We start from the raw sequence: 6,837 nt of genomic DNA on the forward strand, positions 1-6,837 counted from the left end.
ACATACTTTGTGATTTTTCCTGTGACCCAGTTTTGAGTCTAGTAGTCTAGTTGAGGAGTCCCCCAAGAAACATTGCCTGAGGTGACCTCAGACCTAACTCCTGTGTGCTCCAGATCAGGTTTGATCTGTTGCCTACATTAACCAACAGACACACACCAGTAATTGCAGCTGTCTGGTCAGTTTCACCCCAGCCTCATCTCTCATGCAAACTGACAGGTGCTATGGCCTATCTCAGCCCAGTCTACTACAATCCTGGTCCTCATGCACACCTGTGAGTGCTGGGATCTAGTTGGGGGTGACCCTAATAACCCCCCAGTGATCCCTCCTTTGTGTGTGTCAGCATGTGCTATGGTCTAGCCCGTCTTGTCCTACATCCCATTTAACTCTCATGCACAGCCATGGATGCTGTGGCTTATGAGCTTCAGCCTCTTAAAAGGTCTTCAATATTCATATCACAGAGGATGGTTTGTCCAAATTTTCTTTCTAATACCCCCTCAGAAATTAAAATCAGTTCCCCAGGGTCATTTTCATAGTTTAGATTGGCAAGACAGGAGACTAAAAACTCTGCATAGTGAATAGGTCACTTTTGGATATAATAATAAAATCAATGCCATTTCCCATAATCATAAAACTAGATAATGCCTCGTTGGTAGTAAAACATTCTAAAAAAACCAAGATCAGACAGCAAAAACCTTTCAAGGGCAGTTTCGCACCCTTTCGTTGACGTTCCCTTATTCCTACTGATTTGGGTGCTTTGTATAGGTTTGCAGTGCCATGTCCAAATCTTCCAATCAAATCACATTTTAATCAAACATGAAAAATACTGAGGCTTACATGCCATTCAGTTTGAGTACTGCAAAATCTAGCCTGAAAACCTCATTGGTTTACTTGTCAAATCAATCTGACAACCAAGGCAAACAGCCTGTAATAATTGGCTAATCTGGAGGGCAGTCTACAGAGTGGAGCTCCAATCTCAGCTGCATATATCTTAAACAACAAACAACTGGTGGTCTATTAGCTACCCACAGCCAGATCAGCCTGGAGGTATGGTTTGAACCCACTTGGAGGGGAGCTTATTCATCATGCAGTGCCTAAAACAGTTTGGATTTTAGATTTGGCCATCCTTAACTGAGGTTTTAGTTACTCTAGTCCATTCTGATGCTTTGATTCATTACAAGAACTTTATTGAATACTTGCATAACCTTTGTTAACTGTACTCCAATGTATACCCTTGACTTCAAAGGTATTTTCAAGACAAACTTTCAAGCTTAACATTGCCTTCAAATTCCACAAACTTCTCAGCCTTGTTATAGTATCACATAGCAAAAAAAAAAAAAAAAAAATCAAGATCCATATTGACCAGAGTGGGTGTTCCCTGGAAAAACATAATCCAGTTTTCAGATGTCTGCCCCTTTTCCAGCCCAAAACTTTAACATTGGAGATGACTTCTCCTTCTGCTCCAGAAATGGCTTCATTTGGGACTCTGAGACCCTTGTCCAACAATATCCATGGGCTTTTGATGTGCTGACAAATTGGCCCCAATGTCTTAGTGTGTTTTGTTGTTAGAATATACAAAACTGGGAAATTCATGCAAAAGAGTGAATGATGATTCTTGAGGCTGGTAAGCTGAAGACGATGAGTTTTATCCTTTGAGGGCCTTTTTGTTGTGTTATCTTATAGTGCAAAGACAAAGACAGGGCAGGAGGGACCAAGAGGTTGAATGCACAGCTTCAAGTCTTATAGCTGGTACTAATTCCCTTATAAGAGTGGAATCACCAGGAGATGAATTTTTCCACTAGGTCCTACCTCCCAGTACTGTTCCACCAGGGATTAAGTTTCTAACACATGCTTTGACAGTGGAAATCCTTGTATCCATTTGAATGTGTTTTCTTAGCCCATGATCTTGGCATGCTATTTGCTTTCTTCCAAAATACACATTCTCATAGTCCTTACATTCTGCGCCATTCTAAATATTAACGGAGACTATTAATTTCCTTAGGGAACACATATAGGTTCACTCCTAGGTCTTCTGGAGAGAGAACCTTCCACTCTTATGCCTTCTTCCATTACTCCCTCCAGCTTTCTGTAGCTCCCTGTACCACATCTCTGACCATAACCACAACAACTCCTTCCTGTTGGTTACCAGAAAATACAACTAACCTACATGGATATTTAACTGAATTCTCAGTTCATATCTTCTAAGCATTGGCACTGCCACCTTGAATTACTGTCATAAAAATGTAACTCATAAAATATTTTAAGATACTATTAGAGATCCTGGAAATTCCAGATCTGTTTTGTTGGCTAATGCCATCAAATGAGAAACTTGTCTATGGACCAACCAGAAGAAGCTCCTTCTACTCCAAATTGCTCTACTCTCATACTAAAAATGCTTTCCATACTATTTAAGGTAATGTATACAATATTTGATAAAAGTTTCCTCTAAAATTTAGGCCACTCAAATAAACTTAAAACTAGTGTGAAAGTTAGTATGTTGATTTTAATATAGTCTTTAATTTTAGAAACAGTTACAAGTTTAACATTACTAAAGTACAATACTGCTGTAAAACTATGTGAGAAATTTTGAGAGAGGAAAATGCAAGGGAGGAAGGGGAGGGGTGAGGAAGAATCTCTATACCTTCAAAATTGAATCATAGAAAATAGCAATAACAATATAAAGTATAAAAATGATGCTTAGACTCAGTTTTGAGGTCCTTACAAGAGGCTAGTAAGTTCCCATTTTGAGCAATTGCTTTAAGTCCATACCTAGCTGCTTTTGTAACTACCTCTAATTGTGTCAGGGCCAAGTGTTAGAAAACTAGGAACAGCTGCAAATATTACTATGCTCCAGATTATGTGCTGTGATTCAAAATTAGACAGTTTACAAAGAATTCTGGTAATTTGTCAGTCCCTACAACTCCAGTTATTATTATTCTGTTTAGTTACATCTGTAACGACCTCATTTCCAAATAAAGTCGTATTCTGAAACACTGGGGAACAAAATTTCACCATATGATTTGGGCAATAGGCTACAAGACAGGAAATATTTGTTAAAGTCATATTTCTGATCCTGATGCAATGGCTCAATGCCTAGATCCTCAAACTTGCAAGTGTCAGGATTCCATTTGTGCATTGGTTCTTGCCATGGCTGCTTAACTTTCCATCCAGCCCCCTGCTTCCAGCCTGGGAATGCCCAAAGCTTTGGGACCCTGCATCCGTGTGGAATACCTGGAAGAAGCTCCTGGCTCCCGATCAGCTCAGCTATGGTCATTGTGGCCATCTGGGAAATGAACTAAAGGATGGAACAGCTTTCTCTCTGTGTCTCCTCTCTATAGATCTGAGCTGCCTTTCCAATAAAAATAAATAATAAAAAATGATCATATTTCCTATGACCCATCACTTTCATTTTGGGTATAGATCCCCAGAAAATGAATGCATATGCAGACAAAATATTCACAGAAGTGCTATTTAAGGTAACTTCAAACTGGAACAATACAAAAGCTGCAGAGAAATAAATAAATAAATAAATTATGGCAAATTAGTGAAAGCTAATATAAGCATTAAAGTGAAGTATGCACAAAGTTTCACTTTTGTCCCAAACACGGTCAAATCAGTAAATTCTGTTAGAAGTAAAGTTTTTCTGTATGGAAGGCATATTTGTAAAGAAAGAACTGGAAGTAAATTTTGAGAAATGAAAATTATGTATACCATGGCTTAGGAAGTGATTATGTGAATATGTGTGTATGTATGTATACATACACATGTGCATATATACATACATATATTCACATATGTACATATCTGTATACACACACATATATACATGTATATATACACATAAATACCCACATATATGTAGAAATCATTAATCTGCTCACTTAAATTTTGTGCATTTGATCATATGCGATTTTTGCTTCTACACTGGATCTTAGCCAAAAGCCTGAGAAACAATGATTTATGCTTCCAAAATACAACTTTTCATATCATTTGCTGTGTAGTTTATCTAGTCCTGTGCTGCAGGAAGGCCAATAAGTAGTAAGTGTTGGTGTTTGTTTTTCCTCTTTATCATGTGGTAGAACTCACTGACATTTCCTGTCAATGACTAGCCAACCAAAACATGTTAGAATGGAGATGCAGAGAAAGATATAAGATTACAAAGAAAAGTGATGTGCAATCTCCTTGAACTCACGGTGAACAAAACTGACCAAGAGAGATAGAGTTGCTGAGTCCGTTGACTGAATTGCAACGATTTCTGGAATACCACGCCAGATGAGGCCTTTCCGAAAGATTTCAGCTTCGAGGTTACTGATCTCCATTATTACCATAGGAATTGGTAAGTCTGAGGCTGTGGCTTTTTAAAAAAACCCAACAAATAAACATGTCTTTCCTTAGTGACATGGATATGCTTGGCTCCCTGATAGCATGTTTTTTAAATTTGTCTTAGTAGTGGTGATATATTTGTGCTTTATCAGCAAAATGCCAATTTGCCTTATTCCAATGCTGCACTGACTAGCTGATGGCCAAATTGGGAGTACTAGGGACCAGGGTTGGAGTAAAACTGAACTTCTAGGACTTGACCATAAATTAAGGGTTTTTTTTTTCATTGTGTGACTTGTATTTTTATCGACTCATTTGAGTTCCTATTTTGGGAGGCTTTAGTATTTGTTGAGGTGTAGTTAATTGCAGTCTCCACTACAATTTGGTATTGCTCTACATGATAGTGTTTTAAGTAATGGGGATTAAGAAGGAAACTCTATGCTTTTATCTTGGCATTTAAAATTAAAAATAGATGGAAGACATTTATGGCACAAGTTGTTTGTAGGCATGAGAATCAAGAATTATAAAAATATAGAAATGGCAAATAAATTTAAGGCAATAATTTCAGTTCCCAAAAAAGTAAAGAGTCAAAATATGAGTGAATCTGCTGTATCAAAGTAGGTTTGGGTAGCCAAAAGCAAATGTTGAACCTGTCATTTCCTTCCTTGCAATGATTTTAAAGAAGCTGCACAACATTCTGAGAAACATTGATGTCCAAACTTCTAAATTGTGTCTAGTTAAGAAAGAAGAAATTTTACTTTTAGTTAAAAGAGGAGAAAGAAAAAGCTGAAAGGAATAAGGAGCGAGGTGGGAACATCTAGGATGAACTTAAAAGAAAGTGAACAGATGCTTTCTGACACATGAAAAAAGCTGGAGAAATATTTAGCTGTAATAAAGCCTGGGCAGGAAACAAATGTCAACACAAAGCTGCAAATAAAAAGTATAATCAAGATCTCTTAGTGTAACTAAACTCATTGCCTGTTTAAAAGAGAAAATTCATCTGATTGACTACGGTAAGAAAAATCTTAAACAACTTTCACTTTGAGTTGTTAGTGTTTTCATTCTTATTACATTTCCTTTTCCATACAAATCTCAATTATATAAAAACAGCCAATCAGAAAGTAGAATCAACGTCCAGTTTCTTAATGTATGTTGAGTTGAATTTTTGAAAAGTGTGGGGGCCCGGCACCGTGGCCTAGCAGCTAAAGTCCTCGCCTTGAACGTTCCGGGATCCCATATGGGTGCCAATTCTAATCCCGGCAGCTCCACTTCCCATCCAGCTCCCTGCTTGTGGCCTGGGAAAGCAGTCTAGGACGGCCCAAAGCCTTGGGACCCTGCACCCGCATGGGAGACCCGGAAGAGGTTCCTGGCTCCTGGCTTTGGTTCGGCATAGCACCAGCCGTTGCGTTCACTTGGGGAGTGAGTCATTGGAAGGAAGATCTTCCTCTCTGTCTCTCCTCTCTGTTATCTGACTTTGTAATAAAAATAAATAAATGTTAAAAAAATGAAAAGTGTGGAAGCTCTATAACTATTCTACAAAGAATAATCATTCTACCTGTTGTGTCCATGAACTTGGAGGTCATTGACACCCAAAGAAGGAGTCTATTGCTAAGTTTTTGTGTTCTTTAAAATTGTATCTTATTAATCTAATGAAAAAAAATTATTTGAGAAGAAGAAATATAGGACCCTTGAGTACAACTGACCGAATGGGACTTTAATAGAAAGAGGGACACTGTCTTTCATTTTAACAGGGAAAGCGCAATGATGACCAAGATAAGTTTAAGGATTTGTGGTGAGAAGCAAAGATAGTTCTTTCTCAAAGCAGTGCAAGTAAAGTCATTGGAAAAGTAGTGAAGGAAGGATGGAGTGCAAGATAAGAAATGTGTAGTGAAATAAACAACTTATGAGAGAAAGCATATTACATAAATGAGATAAAACTCTACTCTTTATTTGTATTTTGTGTTTAAAATCATCATTGCAATCTGGACAATAAGATGCTGGACTCAATGCTCGGTATATGCTTGCAATGAAAGAACCCCAACTGAACTTGAACTGTGGCAATGCAGCAAGGTGGAGGAATCCACCATGAGGGAAGGTTAGGGGAGGGGTGGGGGGGAAATCCCAGTGCCTACAACTGTATCACATAACGCAATGTAATAAAAAAAATAAAGAAAAGAAAATCATCATTGCAAATACAGTGGTGCATATTTAAGAAGACACACTTTTATTTAAAAGTAAAATTACCAGTATGCACTTTCCTTTACTGTAGAATGTGTAGAATCAGGACCAATATTATTCATATCATTAACAGTAAAAATGAATTTTATTAACCAACAAAAAGTAAAACTGTGACAATTCTTGATAATTGGATAGCTTTTACCCAGATTTTAAATTTTTTTGAGACTTTCTTGATGGTCCACCACATAGTCAATCATGCTAAAAATGCAAGGAGTAGTAGCAAAGAAAATGGTTTCTATACAAATACCACTGTTTGGAAACTCCTTGGACTTAAATGTAGAT

The sequence above is a fragment of the Ochotona curzoniae genome, unplaced genomic scaffold, assembly GCF_017591425.1.
Source record: "Ochotona curzoniae isolate NIBS_2020 unplaced genomic scaffold, NIBS_Ocur_1.0 contig_3498, whole genome shotgun sequence".
Classification (NCBI taxonomy): domain Eukaryota; kingdom Metazoa; phylum Chordata; class Mammalia; order Lagomorpha; family Ochotonidae; genus Ochotona; species Ochotona curzoniae.